This window comes from Geotrypetes seraphini, chromosome 14, assembly GCF_902459505.1.
Source record: "Geotrypetes seraphini chromosome 14, aGeoSer1.1, whole genome shotgun sequence".
Lineage (NCBI taxonomy): Eukaryota > Metazoa > Chordata > Amphibia > Gymnophiona > Dermophiidae > Geotrypetes > Geotrypetes seraphini.
The window spans coordinates 37,777,983-37,800,882 of NC_047097.1; the positions used below are offsets into that span (position 1 = coordinate 37,777,983).

Below are 22,900 nucleotides of genomic sequence, written 5' to 3' on the forward strand. Positions count from 1 at the left end.
TATTCTCCTGTATCTAAGTTTTTCACCCAAGTTCCGAGCCCTTGTAAAGGCAAATTTAGATCTTTCAGTCAATGAAGAATAATAATGTACTATGGGCCAGTGTTTTAAAATAATTTTCTTAATGGCATTACTGTTGTTGGTATAAGGAAGCACACAAACTGTATGATGTTCTTTATCCTTAACAACTGGCCGCATCAACCAAAACCTTTGGCAATACTTGGCTCGTTTCCAAGCTCGTTTAATGATTTTGCTGGATAACCACGCTCGATAAATTTGTGATACATAACAGTGGCTTGTCTGTTAAAATCAGCTTCTTCTGAACAAATGCGATGTAAACGCAAGAATTGTCCAACTGGAATACTATTCCTAAGGGAACGATGGTGAAAACTTTGATACTGGAGAAGAGCATTACGATCAGATGGTTTTCTATGTAAACTGGTGGAGATGACTTTGTCTTGAATGTATAGACTCACGTCCAAGAAAGACAGATGAAATTTGTCCATCTTGTACGTGAATCTGATATTAGGATCTTTTTGATTAATTTCTATTAAAAATTCACTAAGTTCTTCCTCTCCACCAGTCCACATGAAAAACACATCATCAATGAATCTCCTCCAGCAAGTTACATGGTGGAAGTGACCGGAACTATATACGAATGTCTCCTCAAAATTTGTCATATATAGGCATGCGATAGTTTGGGCTACTGTCGCCCCCATTGCTACACCCTTAGTTTGGAGATAAAGAGTATTCTCAAATTTAAAATAATTGTTGAATATAATCACTTCTGCCAATTGTTTAAGGAAATACTTTTTAGAATCCAAAATTTCTAACTTAGAGGACACAGTTTCGACCACTGCTAGAGCTGCCAATTGGGGGACGTTCGTATATAGTGTCGTCACATCCGCCGTGACTAAAATACTGTTATCAGGTAAGGGTTGTTGACAAAGACTATCAATGATCTGGAGAAAATGTGACGAATCCTTTATATATGATTTGGCCAATGGTACAAATTGTTTTAAATACCCATCAAGGTATTTAGACAATGGTTCCAATACTGAGCCGATGCCCACCACAATGGGACGGCAAGGAGGGTAAGTACTTGATTTATGTATTTTAGGGATGAAATAAATGTGTGGTATCTTCGGGTAATTATTAGTAAGGAATCAAAATTCTTTAAAGGATATTAGATCCTTATCCTTAGCTGTTTGAACTATATGATCTACTCTTAGTTTAATGTCATTAGTAGGATCTTGTGGCAATTCTATATAGTAAGAATTATCATGAAGTTGAGATAAAGCTTCCTTTTGGTAATCGGCATAGTCTTGAATGACTATGCCGCCCCCTTTGTCAGCCCGATGGATAATTATAGATTGATCTTTTTGTAAATTCTGAATAATCTTAAATTGGTTAGATGAAATATTAGACCCTCTTCTATAACTTTGGGCTTCTAATGATTTGACATCTCTTAAAACTAAACGTTCAAAACAAGTAACTAGAAGATCGGAGGGGCCAGGGGGAAGCCAAGAAGACTTATATATCAAGCCATCAAGTAAAGATGAATCATTCGTATCGACTAATCTATCTTAATGATCTAAAAAATCTGCTTAGACATGTATGAGTATCAAAACTGTCATATTTAATGCTAGGAACAAAAGATAAACACTTAGAGAGTAACTCTTCCTCTTGTTTATTAAGTCCTCTTGATGATAAATTAAAGATCCCTTTGTTTAAAGTGGAGGAAGTTTCCTGTGTTTGTTGGGGGGGGGGCCAGGCATTGAACTAATATGTAACAAGGCACTTTAATTGCACTATTTGCACAAAAAATTTTTGCACAAATTGCACTATTTGCACAAGATTCTAACAAACTCTGGTATCTTGATTTTATATTTTTCCTGCCTTTTTTTCATTGTGGCAGGAATATTAAGAAGATATGGCTCAACATCAAGCCTTATGAATTTTTCCAGCGTTTCTGGATACTGAATCAGTGTATTTATGAATGGAATAATTTTGTTTGTTTTTAACATATAATCTTGTAGGATGTTAAACAGAGCTGTGATACAATAAAGAATAAGAAGATCATTGATTAAACCATATCCATGTCATTCTCTTCTTGGTTGAGCTAAGAACTTCTCAGAACTCCCTCGTATCTGCATGTAAATGCCAAAGTTAGAATCTACACATGTATTTTCTGCTATTTCCATACAGAATACCCAAGGAAGGTTTCTAAAATGACCTGCAAAGATTCCTATTTTTAACTGTTATATACAAAATCCATTGAAAACTGATCCTCTGACATCAACATTTGGTGATTACTGCGATATTATAAGAGAAAATGAAAGAGAAGGGGGAGTTAATATTTTTTTCCCCTAGACATTTAGCCATGGCTTTCCAAAACTGTCCTGGGGACACCACCACCAGTCGGGTTTTCAGGATATGCACAATGCATATGCATGAGATCAAATTTGTGAATAATGAATCTCAAGTACATGATGATTATCTCATGCATATTCAAGCTGGATATCCTGAAATCCAACTAGGTTTGGGAAAGTGCATTTAAAGATACTGTAGATTTTAAATTTACATACAGCAGAGGTTACACAATTTAGCTGCAATTTCAGACATTCACTGAAGATTTTATATGTATTTAGTAAGCCCCTCCCCCTTCTATATTCACATAGAATAGGAGAAAATCAGTTCTGTATTTGCTATTTATTGAGACCTGTAATTCATTTCTTTATGTGTTAGTAGATGAAAAACATGATCATTCTTTTGTCTAATAAGTTATTACAATCAAGAAGGATCTCAAAGTTGAGTTACAGCTTATAAAATCAATAAAGAATTTAAAAAAAGAAATAATTGCAAACCATGGGGAAAATCTTAATGTTCCGCTCCATAAAGAGCTTTGTCTCTCAGATACTCTTCCAGGCATTGAACAGTATAGTCATCCACCCTGACATCAAACTTATTGGCAAATAAATGATGCTGCTGAAGCATAAAGTGGAGATCTCCAGCCCCATTAATACAGACGGACGGTCTGAAAATACCTGTGCATTGGGAATACACTGCTCCTTTACTTATATCTCCACCATCTTCATCCCATTTCTGAAGTCTTGCAATTGCATTTAAGTCTAAAAGGTCATATTTTTCATGGTATGTAGTAGATCCAGGGACACCGGGCATTTGATTTAGAGTTGCCCACAGGTGTTCTTCTGGCAAGTAAGTATCCTTTGAGCATTCTATTAGTTTCTGTACTTCAGAATTTTCCAATACGTAGTTCACAAATTCTCTTGTAACCACAAAATAAGCGCTTCCAACAAACATTGGAGAACTGATTGGTGGAGGACTCTTCATAATATTAGTTCCCTCTACAATCGTAATAGTTTTATTTGAAAACTGCCAATGAGCTACTTTATGTTGTGGCTTTTCAGACTCTAGGCTATTTTTGCCCTTCAATAACTTCAGGGCTCTAACTATCTCAGCGTTGGTCTTTATTGGGAAGTCGGTTCCGCAAGTGTTTATCAGATATCTCCAGGGCACTTTACTTTTTAGCAGATCCTCCATGCAGTTCAAATCAGCTTGAATCCTGAACCATGATGTGTAAACCATTTTTTCCAATTTGGATGCTATAAATATATTTTCAAAAGAAGAAACAATGACTCAAACAGCTTGCTTGTATAAATCAGGAGACATTTCATCCACATGGACACAATAGATATTCTGAGGGTTGTAAATTGCCCTTAAAAATCTTTCAAACATTTCAATTTGTTCATGGATGACCATAGAATATGCAATGGAATAATTCTCTTCCTCTTTATATCTAACAATGACCTTAACAAAGAACTATCCCTTCTTTCCCCATGAAGAGAGGCTAGCCAGGGAAGCACGAAATTTCAAACCATTCTTTAGATATGTTAAAGGGAAGCAACCGGCTAGGGAGGAGGTGGGACCGCTGGACGAAGGAGACAGGAAGGGAGTGGTGAAGGAGGAGAAAGAAGTCGCGGAAAGACTTAACATGTTCTTTTCATCTGTATTTACAAACGAAAACACAACCAACATACCGGAACCTGAGAAAATCTTCAATGGAAATCAAGCAGAAAAATTAACATCCATGGAAGTGAGCCTTGGTGATGTATACAGGCAGATAGAAAAACTTAAAACTGACAAATCCCCGGGTCCGGACAGAATCCATCCAAGGGTTTTGAAGGAATTAAAGGAGGAGATAGCGGAACTACTGCGGCAAATTTGCAACCTATCCTTGAAAACAGGTGTGATCCCGGAGGATTGGAAGATAGCCAAAGTCACGCCCATCTTTAAAAAGGGATCAAGAGGTGACCTGGGAAACTACAGACCGGTAAGTCTGACCTCGGTTCCGGGAAAAATGGCAAAAGCACTGATAAAAGAAAACATCGATGAACATTTGGAAAGAAACAAACTTCTGATAACAAGCCAACATGGTTTCTGTAGGCAGAGATCGTGCCTAACTAACTTATTGCACTTCTTTGAAGGAATCAACAAACGGATGGATAGAAGAGACCCCATAGACATCAAATACCTTGATTTCCAAAAAGCCTTTGACAAGGTGCCTCACGAGCGTCTACTCCGGAAACTGAAGAACCATGGGGTGCTCGGAGACGTACACAGATGGATCAGAAACTGGTTGGTGGGTAGGAAACAGAGGGTAGGGGTGAAGGGCCACTACTCGGACTGGATGAGGGTCACGAGTAGTGTTCCGCAGGGCTCGGTGCTTGGGCCACTGCTATTTAATATATTGTCACCTGCCGGGGTCTTGGTAAAGTTAAGAAGACCTCCGGTAGAGGGTAGCACACTCCTGACGTGGCTCCCAAAGGGGGAGACCTCACTGGTGTCTCACTATCTTGGGCTTTGCTAAAAATAAAGCACCGTGAGTCAAGTTGGACAAAAAATAATGTGTAAAGTTTAATTAGTCACTTAACACATAAATCATGTCAGATATTATTATAGTCCAAGTTTCCTTTCTTCCCAAACAAGGGCAAAAAGAAAGAAAACAGAAAACAAAAAGACTTTTAACTTTCACCCAGTCCAGTGAAAGCACAGCAAGCTTGCTATCAGTTATACTTCCAGTCCAGGTTTTAGGGCTTGCTCTACCTGATCACACAGTCTCTGAAAAACCCAGCACAATTAGTCTCTTAGGCAATTATCCAGCCTTGAGCTGGAGTCCTGGGCTTACTAACCAACACAGTCCAGTTTCTTCACCAGGTATTTACATTCTTGAATATAAAGTAAACTTTGAGCAAAAACAAAAGACAAAAACTGAAGCCTTACTGCAGGCTTCTAAACTTCCAGCCCTGATTAGCTCACAGTCCTTTGGGCTTCTCCTGAGCTCCTGCACAGCTGCAGTGTAGCCTGATAATCAGGCTGCTGCAGCACTGCTCTAAGCTTGTGTTACAGCACAAACAATCAAAAACAGTTCTGCCAAAAACTCCTCTCCACTATTATTCCTGTACAGCCCTGTACCTGTAGTGTCTAGTGGAAAGTTGCCAAGCCCACATCCATGGCTTCTTCCATAACGGTCTCTGACATACACCCTTCATCCAGGACCATGCTTTCTGGTGTATCCAGCGGCTCTGCTGGCTCCTGAGGCATTGGAGCCTCACACTCCATTGGCTCTGGAGTGAGATCTGGCCTTCTCCTGGCCCGGAGAACTCTCTCTGCCAGACTCTCTTGGGCAGCCCCCTTTAATGCTCTGGAGAGCTGCTTAAAAGGCTTAGGGCCACGCCCTATACTGGGTGTGTGTGTGCCTAGCTTGTGTGTTCTTGGGCTCCCCCTCAGGCTACAGGGCAGAATACCACTGGGAGATTGATTAAACCTCTTAGTGTGACTGGAAGCTTTTCTGTGGAGTTAACCTATACTCTGGGTACTGCTCTAGGTTAGAAGGCTCAGGATAGGCAGCTAGGCTTTCAGGATCTTCTTCCTGGTCCTTCTCAGGGAGAGTCTGGTCTCGAGTAAGAGACTGAGACCGGGGTTTTACTCTGACATGACCGTCTCGGGGTGCGGAAATGTCACAATATTCATAAACAATCTAGAAACAGGGACGAAGTGTGAGATAATAAAATTTGTGGACGATACAAAACTATTTAGTGGAGCTGGGACTAAAGAGGAATGCGAAGAATTGCAAAGGGACTTGAACAAACTAGGGGAATGGGCGGCGAGATGGCAGATGTAGTTCAATGTTGAGAAATGTAAAGTATTGCATGTGGTAAGCAGAAACCCGAGGTACAACTATACGATGGGGGGATGTTATTGATTGAGAGTACCCAAGAAAGGGACTTGGGGGTAATGGTGGACATGACTATGAAGCCGACGACACAGTGCGCAGCAGCCACTAAGAAAGCAAATAGAATGCTAGGTATAATCAAGAAGGGTATCACAACCAGGACGAAAGAAGTTATCCTGCCTTTGTATCGGGTGATGGTGTGCCCGCATCTGGAATACTGCGTCCAATATTGGTCGCCGTACCTTAAGAAGGATATGGCGTTACTCGAGAGGGTTCAGAGAAGAGCGACACGTCTGATAAAAGGGATGGATAACCTATCATACGCTGAGAGATTGGAGAAACTGGGTCTCTTTTCCCTGGAGAAGAGGAGATTTAGACGGGATATGATAGAGACTTATAAGATCATGAAGGGCACAGAGAGAGTAGAGAGGGACAGATTCTTCAAACTTTCGAAAAATAAAAGAACAAGAGGGCACTCGGAAAAGTTGAAAGGGGACAGATTCAAAACGAATGCTAGGAAGTTCTTCTTTACCCAACGAGTGGTGGACAGCTGGAATGCTCTTCCAGAGGGCGTAATAGGGCAGAATACAGTACTGGGGTTTAAGAAAGGATTGGACAATTTCCTGCTGGAAAAGGGGATAGAAGGGTATAAATAGAGGATTACTGCACAGGTCCTGGACCTGTTGGGCCGCCGCGTGTGCGGACTGCTGGGCATGATGGACCTCAGGTCTGACCCAGCAGAGGCATTGCTTATGTTCTTATGTTCTTAATAGAGTCAATTTTAACAGACACTTCCAAACCCGTTTCTTGAGAACACTGCAGAATGTTGCCCTTAAGGGATTAACTGTTATTCCTTTAGCCCTACCTGGGTTCTTACCTCCTAGGCTGCCTTGGCTTTTCTAGGCTGTGGTTCTCCTTCTTTCTCAGGAGTACAAGCCAATGCTAGCTGAGTTCCTGTGAACATTCCCCTGACTCCTCCTTACCCTCTCCATGGTACGGTCCTTCTTCTTTCTTAGACTTAAGAAACTCTTCACTCGAATCTTAGCTCTGCTGATGACAGAAATCCCACCCGTCCCTACGAGGAATCTTTCCATCCCCGCCCCTTCCCCACAAGGAACCCCCTCCGTCCCCGCCCACTCCCCATAAAAGTTACCTGTCCCCATAAATATCAGCAACTACTTCAGAAAGTTTTGATTTTTTTTAAGCCTTAGTTTATTTAAACCAAAATTAAAATACAATCATTTTTTAACACCCCCCTCTTTTTTTAATACCCCCTCCTCTCTCTAAAAAAAATATTTTTAGTAATAATCCATGAGTCACACAGCAAGGGTGCACCTAGGATAAGGGAGCATCATAAACACTGAAGTGAGCATTAGAACATTAATATACCCATTGTTAAACTAAAGCCAGATTAGTACAGATCGATCCTGCACAGTCAACACTAAAAGAAAACAGTCCTTTTCATACATACAGAACACAACCTCCCTACCCCTCATACTGGCCCACTTGCTTCCTTCTCACCATCACCACACTCTCCCTACCCCTGATCCTGTCACCATCATCTCTGTACCCTCTTATGCCTGTTCCTGTCACCAGATTCTCTCCCTTTCCCTTCACCCCCATCCAGCTTGCCACTTCACTCTCCCTACCTCTCTCTGACCAAGGTGGAAAGCTATCACCTTGGCTGGCTTGTCTGCCACCTTATTCTTTAGCCACCTGTAATCCCATGCTCCATGTCACAATTGCCTCATTCTCCCTACCCCTCATGATGGTTGTCACCTGTCCCTTTTCCTAGTCTCATATTAGCCATACTGCCTGCTTACTTGTCTCTGCTATCTTGTGCCCCCCTTCCTCTCCCTGTCACCTCACTCTCTCCCTTCATGCTAACTCTCACTCTTTCTTCTCCTCACCCTGGCCTGCCTGTCACTTCCCTCTCCTTTCCCCCTAGTTATCCCTCACAATCCCAAGCCCACCCCTGCCTAACCTGTGAGCCAAATTGACTCTCCTCTCTTTCCTCCCCCACATGCCACATGCATGCCAAGTCTCAGCACCCACCAAGTCTTTCCCCCTTCCCACCCCCACTAACCTGACCTCAGAAGCACCAGCCAGCTCCTGCCAAGTTGTTTGGCAGGGGGAATAGGCCCTCTCCCAGCCAGCCAGCCCAGTGCCCAGCAGCTGCAGCCACCTTCACCACGGCAGCGGGGAGCCGTGGAGTGGGAGGTGCAGGATTCTGGCCTGGCCCACCTCGCCCTGCCCCCCAAGGTCCTTCCCTTCTCCAGATCCAGTGCCCACACTTACCCCACGCAACTTTGGTCAGCTCAGGTGGGGGCAGGGCAGAACGCAGCTGAGAGCCAGAGAGCCATCCCTTTCCTCGCTCGGGCGGCTGCACAAAGGCAACAGAAAGTGAAGCGCCATAGCTCCCCAGATGCAGCAAATCAGCTGCCAGCTCTCCCTTCTCTAGAGCTCATCACGTAGGCAGTAAGCTCAGCACAGGCACACATTGGTTCAGATGTAGCACAATGGGCTAATCACAAACAACCTTAAAACTCTGAGGTCATTTGTGATTGGCCCATTGTGCTGCAGCTGAACCAATGTGTGCCTGTGCTGAGCTTACTGCCTACGTGATGAGCTCCATGCCTACGTGACATGTTGCTGATTCGTCGGGACTCAGAGCTCAGTGCAGTGCCGGACCTGAAATAAGGTAGGCCTTGAGTCAGGATAGGAACACCAGTTTCATCCCCGTGGGAGTCCCATGGGCCTGGGAGGGGTCCCCGTGGGAGTCCCATTAACCTAGGGGAGGGATCCCCTTTCCGTGCAGACCTCTAGACTGTGGTTCTCCCTCTTTCTCAGGAGTACAAGCCAGTGCTAGCTGAGTTCCTGTGGACATTCCCCTGACTCTTCCTTACCCTATCCATGGTACCCTCCTTCTTTCTTAGACTTAGGAAACTATTCAGCTTGAAGCTTAGCTTTGCTTCTGACCATAGGGCTTCCCACCTTCACTTCTAGGGCTCTCTTTTATTCTCCACTTCTTCCTAAAGTTAAAGCATTTCCTTTTAAAAGTTCCAGGATTTAATTTCTAATTAGCCTATTTATTAATGTCTTGTGAGGAAGGGCCCTCTGTTCCCCAAGGGCCCTAGGTCCCACATGAAGTGGAACTCTTATTAACTAAATGATCTCAAGACTCTATATGCAGGCCTGCCTTGCATTTCATTTTCAGCCTGCTTAAGTTTCATTTATTAACGAGCAGGCTGAGGCCCTACAGGACAGCAAGGCTTTGCTGGAAGAACACAAGCCTGTCATGTATTTGAACGTGAATTATGTGAGCAAGAAGATATATGGTCCCTGCTACAGAGAAGTACAAGCAAACCAAGTCTGTATATAAAGATATAGGCGTCAGGCCTTAGGAATGTACTGAACTTTTTACATAGGCTGAACCTGACACCAGCTAACACAAAAAAATGAGCTTGCCAAATAAGGAAAAGACAGAACTACAGAAATGACTGTGGAATTGTGTATAGATTGGTCATTTATGTATAAGCACTGCAATGGTTACCAGGATATGATAGGACAGGGCAGATAGTAGCATTTTTGCAAAACGCCAAGACAAGTTTTGATTGGCATAAGATTAAAGGGTATAGCCATGAGAGAAGGTTATAAAAATCGATGCATGCCTTTGTATAACCTCAAAAAATGACTCCACCTTTCCCCTTTCCCCCCATCCACAAACGACTTAGCTAAATTTTTCAACGAAAACATTACTACCTTATGGAGTTCTTTCCCCCCAGCAGTCTCTTACAATTCTCTGCCTCCCAACGACTCCAACCCTATCCCTGCTGATAGATCCTGGACTGCCTTTGAACTCATATCCGAATCCCAGATCTCTAAACTCTGTCTCAAACTGAAATCCTGCAATTGCATCCTGGATCCTTTCCCTTCCTATCTTTACGAAAACATTCCTGCGCAGGCCATCTCCTACCTTACCAGGCTTATAAATTCTGCTTTACTATCGGACCTGTTCTCCACAGAAATGGGACACATTGCCTTGTCCCCTCTTCTGAAAAAAGCCGATCTCGACCCTTCCTTACATCTAATTACCGCCCCATAGCAAATATCCCTCTCCTAACTAAAGTGCTAGAGGCCATAGTCGCCACCCAGCTCTCTTCTTACCTAGAGAGATTCTCCATCCTCCATCCCTACCAATATGGCTTCAGACCCAGTTTCACCACCGAATCCCTCCTAGTTTCTTTAATTTCTAAGGTGCAACAACTACATTCTCGTAACAAATTCGCTGTCCTATTACAATTCGATCTCTCTGTAGCTTTCCACCACAACATACTACTTTATCAACTTTCCGAGATAGGAATTGACTCCACCGTCCTAAAGTGGTTCTCAAACTTCCTACGCTCTCGCTCCTACACTGTCAACACAAATGGCACCATGTCCGTTCCTTGGACAACATCTTGCGGTGTCCCTCAGGGATCACCCCTATCCCCTATTCTCTTTAACATTTATATGTCCTCCCTGAAACTCCTCCAATTATCCCCCCTTGAAACAATTTACACATACGCTGATGACATCCTTGTCCTCCTTGAGACAGACCAGAACATCACCAACCTCCACGAGAACATTACAGCTTGCATAATGAGACTCCATTCCTGGTCCTTCTCGGTACAGATGAAATTGAATGAATCAATAATAAAATTACTCTGGCTCGGCCCAAAATTAGAACACCTGCCTACCCTCTTCGCACTACCCTCAGGCGCTGCACTGAAGCTTGAGTTCTCAAGCAAGGTCCTTGGCATCATTATCGATTCTTCTCTCTCCCTCAATGACCACCTCAACTCCTTGGCTAAATCATGCTTTTTCAGCCTCCACATGCTGAGGAAAGTAAGATCCTATTTTCGCCAACAACATTTTGCCGTCCTTATCCAATCCATCATCCTCTCCAAACTAGACTACTGCAATGCCATCTACTTAAGCCTATCAAAAAAAAGTCTTCAAAGACTCCAGCTAATCCAGAATACTGCAGCCAAGTTGATCTTTGCAAAACGCAAGTCTGACCATGTCTCCCCACTCCTAGCCAAACTTCACTGGCTCCCAGTGATTTCCAGAATCCATTTCAAATGCTCCTGCCTGGCTTTTAAGATCATTCACGGCATCCTTCCTCCCTTAATCCCACTATCTTATAACTCCTCGAGTCCTGACTCTACCAGACCTGCCCAAAAGGTATAAACTATCCTTCCCCTCGCCACACGGTATTCGCTATGCAGCCAAACTGGGAAAATCCCTTCTCTTCAGAATCACAGGTCTTTGGAACGACCTTACTACCCCGCTGCGGAACCTGGGCTCCCTCAAATTATTCCACAAGCAACTGAAAACCTGGCTTTTCACTAAAATGTAATTCTAGCCCCCCTTACTCTTCTCTTTTATATATAAATTCATGTAAATCTTTTTTTTTTCTCTTCCTATATTTTAAGTTCTTGTAAAACGTGCCGAGCTCCACATCCATGGAGATGATGCGGTATATAAACTTAAGGTTTAGTTTAGTTTAGTTTAGTATAAGCTAGAGATGATCACTTACAGCTAGATATTTTTGCCTTGGCATCTACCTGTACCAATCCTTCCAATGTATAACAATTGAGCAAATACATTTTGTTAATTTTCTTTTGCTGTTGCATTTTTATACTTTGTTTAAATAAAATATTGTCTGCTTTTGGGTAATATATTGCACGGTCTGCGTGATTTTTGGAGTCAGCATGTGAAGGGCCGACTTTAGTACAGGAAGAAGCGGTCAGAGCATACAGCGAGTGATTTCCTTCACTCGCCGGTGCTCCGGCTGCCCTCTCCTGCCTGTACAGCTGTCCTCTTCTGGCTGGAGATTCATAGAAACATAGAAGATGATGGCAGATAAGGACCATAGCCCATCAGTTCTGCCCACTCCACTGACCCACCCCCAAGTCCTAGGGATCCCACTCCTGGTGACAGGTTCCCTTGGCTTTAACCCTCTAAGGGATTCCACATGGGCATCCTATTTGCTCTTAAATTCTTGCACGCTGTTTGCCTCGATCACCTGCACCGGGAGCTCATTCCAAGGATCAACCACTCTCTCGGTGAAGAAATATTTCCTGGTGTCACCATGAAATTTCCCGCCCCTGAGTTTGAGCGGATGCCCTCTTGTGGCTGAGGGTCCTTTGAGAAAGAGAATCTCTTCTTCCATCTCGATACGGCCGGTAATATACTTAAATGTCTCGATCATGTCTCGTCTCTCCCTACGTTCCTCGAGTGAGTACAGTTGCAAATTTTTCAGCCTTTCCTTGTACGATAGATCCTTGAGCCCCGAGACCATCCTGGTGGCCATCCGTTGCACCGACTCTACTCTCAGCACATCTTTTCGGTAGTGTGGCCTCCAGAATTTCACACAGTATTCCAAATGAGGTCTCACCATGGTTCTGTATAATGGCATTATGACTTCAGGCTTCCGGCTGACAAAACTCCTGCGGATGCAACCTAACAACTGTCTTGCCTTAGATGAAGCCTTGTCCACATGATCAGCAGTTTTCATGTCTGCGCTGATGATCACTCCCAAGTCTCGTTCTGTTGAAGTTCTAGCTAAGGTCTCACCATTCAAGGTGTAAGTTCTGCATGGATTTCTGCTGCCGAGGTGCATGATCTTACATTTCTTAGCGTTGAAGCCCAGCTGCCAGGTCGAGGACCAAAGCTCCAACAAATGTAGGACCTGTGTCATACTATCGGGTGAATTGCCGTCTCTCACTATATTGCATAGTTTGGAGTCGTCAGCGAATAACGTTATCTTACCTTGAAGCCCCTGAGTTAGGTCCCCTATGAATATATTGAAAAGGAGCGGGCCCAAGACTGAGCCCTGTGGTACTCCACTGGTCACCTCCGATGTTTTAGAGAGGGTACCGTTAACTACCACCCTCTGAAGTCTGCCACTCAGCTAGTCATTGACACATGTAGTTAGTGTTTCTCCAAGCCCCATTGATTTCATCTTGCTCAACAGCCTGCGAAGCGGGACACTATCGAAAGCTTTGCTGAAGTCTAGGTATACGATGTCCACGGATTCACTCAAGTCTAGCTGTTTTGTTACGCAGTCAAAGAAGCTGATGAGATTGGATTGGCAGGACCTACCCTTGGTGAATCCGTGTTGACTGGGATCCCGTAGATTCTCCTCATCCAAGATTGCGTCTAATTTACGTTTGATTAGTGTTTCAATGAGTTTGCATACTATTGATGTGAGACTCACTGGTCTGTAGTTTGCAGCCATGAATGACCGGAACCGCAAACCGCCGACCGCAAATTCGCGGGGGAGCACTGTATATTTTTGAACTTTTTAAAAAAATCAACAAGGTCTTTTACTAGTAAAAGTGAATGATAAAAATACAAACAAGTTTTCAAAGATAGAATCGCAGTTTACCATAACAAGTCTCAGTTGCACTTTTGAAACCTAACACATGATACACCTATTCTTTGACTCATGATAGTTTGATCTCTTGGCCATATTCACTATAGAACTCATCTCTTTTTTGCGTTTTTGCCTAAAACCACACTACTAATAAGATTATATTTCTTCTAATTTACCCCCTCCTTTACAAAGCCACACTAGTGCTTTTAGCACCAGCTGCCACGGTAACAGCTCTGACACTCATAGAATTCTTATGAGCATCCGAGCTGCCACCACTGCTGCCGGTGATAAAAACACTAGTGTGACTCTGTAAAGGTGGGGGTTAGTGAAATTTTTTTTATTATTATTTTTTTAAATACTGTATATTCAAGGCAATTCTTGATGACAGACATATAGTTCCCTATTAAGAAAACAAATAGTAAAAAAGGAAAACTATCTATCTCATACATTACAGCAAATACTCAGTATGGAGAGCAATATATCACAATAAAGAAGAAATATAAGAAAATTAGAAAAATCCTGGCGGAGTGAAGAAAAATAAATTACATTCCAGTAAGTAGGAGATTTTTAATTGGAGTAAAGAGGTAAACAAAGGAAAATTTCTTACAGAGATAGTATACCCAAATTTTTCCTAGACATCATCTTGCCGAATTAGAAGACAGAATAAAAGTTGTCAGAACTTTAGGAAGTTTCCTCGCTTCCAGAAAATTCTTAAATTGTTCTGGGTCTAGGAAAACATCTTCATCTCAATTTTTACAAAACCTTTACATGGAACCTTCAAGTAAAAAGGCCCTCCTAAGGCCAACATCTCAGATTTTAGGGCTAGGAAAGCCTTCCTTGTGAGATGAGTGGCTCTACAGAAGTCAGAAAATACCTGCACTTTATGTCCCAGCAAATCTACATCTTTATAATGAAAATACAGTCTTAAGAGACAATTACGATCTGGTTCTAAAGCAAAAGATGCAAATTCCTCATATTTCCAACAGCATCCCACAACTCCTCCAAGATGACTTTTTCTGGCCTTTTTCTCCTCTTATCTCTGGTGGAACCATCCACTACAATCGAGGGCTCTTGAGAAAGTAATAATTGCTTTTCTCTACTTCCTCCCTTTTCAGGAGACAGAGCTGAAACCATCTCCATTTCCCTTGAGACTGAAACTGTCAGAATCCCGTCTCAAGATCCAGATGATTCAATCCCTCCAATAGCAGCTAACTGGGTCTGCTCCAACAATAACTCCCCATTTCCTGGTCAAGGAGGTGTCTCTTAGCATTCTGGTCTAAGGGTTACATCTAAGATTTTATATCCTGTATCTCCTTCCTGGACCAGTGAAACCTTTTTATATAATGATCACTAAAACCCTCTAGATCAAAGATAATGTATGTATTCTTAATTACAAGGGTTTTTAAAAAAGTTTCCATACTTTCATATTTTGGGGGGAAGTGGTTGGGGGCGGGAGAAGTGGCAAGAGGGTGTGTCATAGAATGTCATGTAGACAAAAGGATGATTATGTGGAAAATTGATGTAATTTTCTTGGATTTAATAGTGATTAAAAAATAAAAGTGTGGAAACTTCTTGAACATCCCTCATAGAAAAACAAGGGGCTTCTGTCCACCTTGGGGGTTAGCGGCCATGAAAAAGATCTGGGTGTCATGAAACCTTCCGCCCAATGTGCAGCAGTAGCAAAAAAACAATCAAGATACTAGAAAATATTAACAAAGGGATGGTTAACAAGACTAAGAATATTATAATGCCTCTATCGTTCCATGGTACGACCTCACCTGGAGTATTGTGTTCAATTCTGGTCTCTTTATCTCATGAAAGATATAGCGGCACTAGAAAAAGTTCAAAGAAGAGCGACCAAGATGATAAAGGGGATGGAATTCTTCTCATATGGAAAGGAAATGGCCAAGGGGAGATATGATTGAAGTCTACAAAATAATAAATGGAGTACAATGGGTACAAGTGGATCGATTTTTCACTCCGTCAAAAATTACAAAATCTAAGGGACGCTCAATGAAGTTACAGGGAAATACTTTTATAACCAAAAGGAGGAAATATTTTTTCACTCAGAGAATAGTTAAGCTCTGGCAGAGGTTGTGGTAAGAGCGGATAACATAGCTGGTTTTAAGAAGGGTTTGGACAATTTCCTGGAGGAAAAGTCCATTGTCTGTTATTGAGAAAGACATGGGGTTAGCCACTGCTTGCCCTGGATCGGTAACATGGAATATTTCTACTCCTTGGGTTTTGGCCAGGTACTAGTGATCTAGATTACTGTTCTTCAACCGCCAGTCCGCACAGAGCCGGCAAGATTAAGGTGACCATAGGTCCATTTTCAGACCTCCTGTCCCGTTGTCCCCACACACAGCTACGGGACAGCGTCCCGAAGCTGTGCTCGGGGACAACGGGACAGGCGATCATTTCCTGTCCCTCCCTCTTTCCTTTCCCCAGGTCCCCTGCTCTTACCGCCCTGCTGCTGCTGCTAAAGCTGACAGGAAGTCTTGTTTCCAACGTCAATTCTGATGTCAGAGAGGACATTCTGGGCCAGCCAGTCCTCTTCAACGTCAGAATTGACGTCGGAAACAAGACTTCCTGTCGGCTTTAGCAACAGCAGCAGCAGGGTGGTAAGAGCAGGGGAAAGGAAAGAGGGAGGCTTTTATTTTTTGCGCGACAGGGAGGGAAGGAGGTAGGCAGGCAAGCAGGCTGGCTTTGGCCATGGAGGGAGGGAGAGAGGTAGACAGGCAGGCAGGCTGGCTTCGGGGGTGGGGTTGGGACAAAGTGTGGAAGGCAGTGAGAGGGACATAGGAAGGAGGCACTGGGGGCACTAAAGAGATATGAAGGAAGCACTGGGGGCATTAAAGACAGGAAGGGGCATTAAGGACATGGGAAGGAGGCACTGGGGGCACTAAAGACATGGAGAGGAGGCACTGGGGACACTAAAGACATGGGAAGGAGGCACTGGGGACACTAAAGACAGGAAGGAGCACTAAGGACATGGGAAGGAGGCACTGGGGGCACTAAAGACATGGGAAGGGGCACTAAGGACATGGGGAGGCACTGGGGACACTAAAGACAGGAAGGAGCACATGGGAAGGAGGCACTGGGGGCACTAAAGACATGGGAAGGAGGCACTGGGGACACTAAAGACATGGGAAGGGGCACTAAGGACATGTGGAGGCACTGGGGACACTAAAGACAGGAAGGAGCACTAAGGACATGGGAAGGAGACACTGGGGGCACTAAAGACATGGAAAGGAGGCACTGGGGACACTAAAGACATGGGAAGAAGGCACTGGGGACACTAAAGACAGGAAGGGGCACTAAGGACATGGGAAGGAGGCACTGGGGGCACTAAAGACATGGGAAGGAGGTACCGGGGGCACTAAAGACATGGGAAGGAGGCACCGGGGGCACTAAGTACATAGGAAGAAAAGAGGGAGGGAATAGAAAGGGACAATTCTTGGGCCTGAGTGTAGAAAGAAAGAAATGAAAGAAAGGATACACAGACAGAAGGAAATGCAACCAGAGACTCATGAAATCACCAGACAGCAAAGGTAGGAAAAATGATTTTATTTTCAATTTAGTGATCAAAACGTGTCAGTTTTGAGAATTTATATCTGCTGTCTATATTTTGCACTATATTTGTCTATTTTTCTATAGCTACTGAGGTGACCGGGCTCGCAGAGATGGGGCGGAAACAGTGTTTTTAAATTTTAGTCCTAGTAGTTTGCCGGTCAACAAAATAATTCTTTTATTTCTGCACGTCCACGGGTGTAAAAAGGTTGAAAAACACTGATCTAGATTGGCCACCCTGAAAACGGGCTATTAGGCTTGATGGGCTATTGGTCTGACCCAGTAAGGCTATTCTTATGTTCTTATGTTCTCAGTACAACTAACAAAGTTGGGGCAGTCTCCAATGAGGGCTATACACTTAGGCCTGGATTTTGTACAGGACGCCCAGAAACGCCTACACTAACCCTGATTCTGTAACCGATGTCCATGTTACAGACACTGGTTACATAACCTGGTTAGAATAGACAAGGCCGCTACACTTATTGCGGCAAGGGATTTCCTGTCCCCTCATCCCCAATGATCACCGGCAGGAGGGTGCCCAACCCCACACTGCTCCTTGACAGACAATCTGGACATAATATCAGATTTATTCAAGCTGCCCCCAGCAAGGCTGCTTCAGGGACATTTAACTGTGACAATCAAAGAAAATACGTAAGCAAATTCAGTTGCTATAATTAAAAATATAATAATAGTGATTGAATTTGCACACGTATTTTCTTTGGGGGATTAAGTGACTTGCCCAGGGTCACAAGGAAGAACATGGGATTTGAACCCACAATCTCAGGGTGCTGAGGCTGTAGCTCTAACCACTGTGCCACACACTCCCACCAATATGCTTGATTGGCCTTAATACTGAAGAGTTCCTACATATTTGATTTTCTTGCTTTGGTTCTCAAAGATATTCAGAGTATGCCATTAGATGAAATGTTGTTAGAACAATAGACAATTCCAATTTTGAGAAGGCCTTCTCTTTAATTGGACGGCTTGACAGTGATAACAAAGATGTATATACTGTCACAAACACTCCCCAGAGCCAGGGCCAGATTTTTCTATAGGCTAACTAGGCTTCAGCCTAGGGCCTCAAGATCAAGAGGGGCCTACATTCAAATTGTTAGCAAAATTAAAATTACACTATTCTAAAAATAGTGAACACTAAAACACTGAACCGAAAATAAGGAGAAATTCTACACATATGACTAATAAACAAACATAAAAATGTATTGGTTAAGATCAACGCGTTCGGCTCATTGGGTCTGTTCGTTTGTATATACTAGATTGCACCAAAGCATAGTTCATACGTTCACTGATTGCTATGGCAAATATTGACGTGCCTTATGCTACTAAGCTCTGGTTTGTTCTTGCATAAATAAAGTGCAGATTGGAACAGAAAAACAAACAGACCTATTGATATCTCGACGTTCGGTTATATTCGTTACTTCGATAATATGAAACACGTGTTAATGTTTCAGTGAAGTGTTTATAGACTATTGAAAAATTTTTTTGTGACAATATCTTTATTTTGCGGAATTCTAAGTAAGTTCTTAACATATGTTTTAATTTGCATATTTTAAAATGTATATTACGTGTTTTATTTTATATTTTCATGATTATATCATAAATAATAAAATCCTAGAGCGCGCATGCGCTGTTGAAATATCGTAATTCCTGGTGGCCTGAGATGTGTTTCTGTGTCACTCCTCACGGCACCTGCGCCAGTAACTCATCAAAATTCAGCTGGGGGTGGGGAATCCAAATTGCACACGTGCTCCAGCTCCGGATCGGATCCCGCTGCTCCTCTCTCCCCCCCTCCACCCTTTTTCCGGCTCCGGAGGGGAATTGGTCTCAGCCCCGGGTAGGGGCGCGCCCGGTCTCCGGTCTGATCCTGCCTCTGGTTCAGGTTTTAGCCGCTCCCCGGTTACCTCGGTTCTGCTTCTGGATTTGAACCGGCTCCGGCCGCAACGGGGCGCCGACTCGGCTTCTCCCTTTCTTTTTCTTGCCCTGGGAGGAGGATCGGGGAGGGAAAGACGTGAGTCCGGAAACAGCTGAGCAAAGCCCAGCCCCGCGGGGAGATAGGCAAAACGTGGATCGTGTCACATTTTTTATAAAGGTTAGTACCAATAACAACATGTTTCATTTAACATATTGATATATATCACAGTAATGATGTATTTTATTATCTCTCATGTAATTTACAAACTTAAAAATGGGAGGTGAAAGGGAATAGCCTAGGGCCTCTTTTCATCTAAATCCGGCCCTGCCCAGAGCGGAGTTGAAAAGTGACAAAACTAAGAACTGACATGTCCCCTACTACCAGGGGTATCTTCAGGTCTTCTGCTTGGTCCAAGGTAACTGCCTAGGCCTGGGAACAAAGGTAAGAATTGGCTTCAACCATCCAAATACAACACTCAGGCAGAATTTTCTCAAAGTCAATAATAGTTTTTATTCTGACCTCAGGGTCAAAAAGGTATAGAACCAACCAAAACATATTCAGTTTTCCACAAAAGAATCAGTTTTCAAAAGAAAGTCCAAAAGAAAACAAATGCCTCTGGCAAACAGTACAGAGACTACTTTAAGATTCCAATCCAGTTCTAGTCCAGCACTACAATAGTGGTTCTTCAGCAATCAACTCCGGGCATGAAGGCAAAGACCTCAGTCCTGACTGCAGGTAGTTACAACCAAATGTAGTTTGAAAGAAAAAACCAAACAAACACAGGCATTTTGTCTTGGTGAGCCCATCCACTCTGGCTCAGACTTCAAAACATACTGGCTTTCTGGAAACAAAAACTTCCTGCTCTGTGACAGATAATTATTTCTGAGCAGGAACAAGGTTTTCACAGCACAGTGCATATAAGAATGTTATAATTCCCAGCAGCAGACAGTTTTAAATATTCTCTCTCAGGCACAAAACAGAAGGTAAACTTTCCTTGAGGCTTTCTAGTCACTGCTGCACACATTAGTAGGCAGCTCAGCTGAAACGAGGTTCTGTGATTGCTTCTCCACCACTGCAAACACAGCATATAAATATTCACTCTGTCTCAATGCCTTTTTGCCCAAACTAAACATCCAGTTGGCAGATTGTAAAAAAATAAGGGAAGCACCCACGTTTTGGCCAGCAATAATATCCAGCTCAAAAAAAACCCAAGGAACTCAAAATACAAAGCATACTTTAAAAGAAAAAAAAAAACACCAGCTGCCTCACAGCTACTCACTGTTTCAGTTAAGTTCCATGAACTATGCTTGGTCCTCTGAAGTAGGGCCGGCTTCCTGGATTTCCACTTCCATAAAATCCTCTGGAACCTGAAAGTTAGAAGTAGGACAACTTTCCTCTACCTCCTGCATGGGCCAATCCACCATCTCAGAGTCTGCCTGCTCCCTCCAAGGCTCCTGCCTTGCTTCATCCTGCTGGAGTGTTTCTGACACATCACTCTCTACTCTCCTTACTGCTTCATTCAGCTTGCCTTTAACCAGCCCAAAGCCATTCCCCTTCAACCAGTAGAAGAGGATGGGCTTTGGTTCCACTGCAGGCTGCCTCAGCTCAAGCTTCCCCTGTCTGTTTTGCCGTAATCTTACAGGCACAACCACCTTGGCTTTAGCTGCCCTATCTGGTGAACTAAAAGGGGGCAAATGTTCTGTTTCATAACCAACCTGGTTCATAAAAACATAAGATTTGCCGCTGCTGGGTCAGACCACTGGTCCATCGTGCCCAGCAGTCCGCTCACACGGCGGCCCTTAGGTCAAAGACCAGTGCCCTATTTGAGTCTAGCCTTACCTATGTATGTTCTGGTCCAGCAGGAACTTTAACCATTTCTTGAATCCCTGAAGGGTACTTTCCCCTATAGCAGCCTCTGGAAGAGCGTTCCAGATTTCTACCACTTTCTGGGTGAAGAAGAACTTCCTTACGTTTGTTCGGAATCTATCCCCTTCTAATTTTAGCGAGTGCCTTCTCGTTCTCTTCACCTTGAAGAGGGTGAACAATCTCTCTGAATGTTTTGATCATGTCCCCTCTCAGGCTCCTCTTTTCAAGGGAGAAGAGGCCCAGTTTCTCTAGCCTCCGGGTGCGAGTAGTGGCAGCAGAGGAGCAACGGCGGTGGACCGGGGAGGAAGTTTAAATCAGGCCTGGAGGGAGGCTTTTGTTTTCCGGGGGGGGGGAGGGGAAAGGAGGTAGCCAGCCAGCTAGCCTGCCTGCCTGCCTACCTCCTTTCCCCCCCAGAAAACAAAAGCCTTCCTCCAGGCCTGATTTAAACTTCCTTCCTGGTCCATTGCCGTTGCTCCTCTGCTGCCACTACTTGCACCCAGAAGCCTTCTTCCCGACGTCAATTCTGACGTCGGAGAGGACGTTCTGGGCCAGCCAGGCAGCGATTGGCTGGCCCGGAACGTCCTCTCCGACGTCAGAATTGAGGTCGGGAAGAAGGCTTCCGGGTGTGAGTAGTGGCAGCAGAGGAGCAGCGGTGGTAGACCAGGGGAGAAGTTTAAATCGGACCTGGAGGGAGGCTTTTTTTTTTTTATTTGGTGCGGCAGGGGAGGGTCATGAAGAGATCGTCTGTCCCGTTGTCCTCGCACATAGCTTCGGGACGCTGTCCCTGAAAACGGGACATTTTGGCGTCCCAAAGTTGTGTGTGGGGACAACGGGACAGGGGATCCAAAAACGGGACGTATGGTCACCTTAGATATGGCCTCAGCTTCCTGGCATGGAGCTAAATTATCCACTTCCATGGGGTCTAGGCTGTTCAGTTGCTCTGGACTAGAGAGCTGCACGGGAACGGGGACGATGGGAATCCCACGGGACCCGCGGGAATCCCGCGGGTTCCCCCTTTGGGTCACAGGGTTCCCGTGGGGACGCCCCCTAGGGTCACGGGGATCCCGTGGGGACGCCTCCGAGGGTCGCGGGGTTCCTGTGGGGCTGGATGTATTCAGCCGCGAGGCTCATCTCCCTACCTGCCCTCAGCCCTGCCGCACACAGCCGAACGGAAGTCTTCCTGATGTCAGCGCTGACGTCGGAGGGAGGGCTTAAGCATAGCCCTCCCTCCCTCCGACAACAGCGCTGACATCTTGAAGACTTCCGTTCGTGTGCTGCGACAGGGCAGGCAGGGAAAAGGCATTGGTACAAGGCGGGGGGCGGAGGGCGGTCCCGGGGCGGGTGCAGCACAGCCAGCCAGGTCTCCCGACTGACCGACAATAGGCCCGGTCCGTCAAACCTCCCTGCTCTGTAGCCGCGAATCTAAATTACTTTCTTACAGCAGCTTCAATACTCCAGCTGCTGTAAGAAGGTAATTTAGATTTGCGGCTACAAGGCAGGGAGGTTTGTTGGATCGGGCCTGTTCTGTTGTCAGTCGGGCGGGTAAGCGCCACAAAGGTAAGGGGCAGGGAGGGAGAAAGGGAGGAAAGGTGGAGTGGAGAGGAAAAGGTGCTTAAGGTAAAACTGAGGTGGGAGAAGGAGCTGAAAGCACTGGGGAAGACAAAGGGGTGGAGAAGGACGCTGAAAGGAAATGGGGAAGAGAAAGTGGGGAGAAGACGCTGGCAGGGAAGAAGACAGAGATGCCAGACTATGGGGGGAATGGATGGAAGAAGATGTGCGCCGGATCAATTTGGAAGGGGGGAGAAAGGGATAGGCACAGTAACAGAGCAAATGGAAGATGCAGAGAGAAGAGAGACAG

General features: G+C 44.4%; 1 pseudogene; it reads right to left on the minus strand.

Moving 5' to 3' along the window:
* Positions 1-2,877: 2,877 nt before the first annotated feature.
* On the minus strand, positions 2,878-8,888 carry LOC117348553 (annotated as a pseudogene).
* Between the last annotated feature and the right edge of the window lie 14,012 nt (positions 8,889-22,900).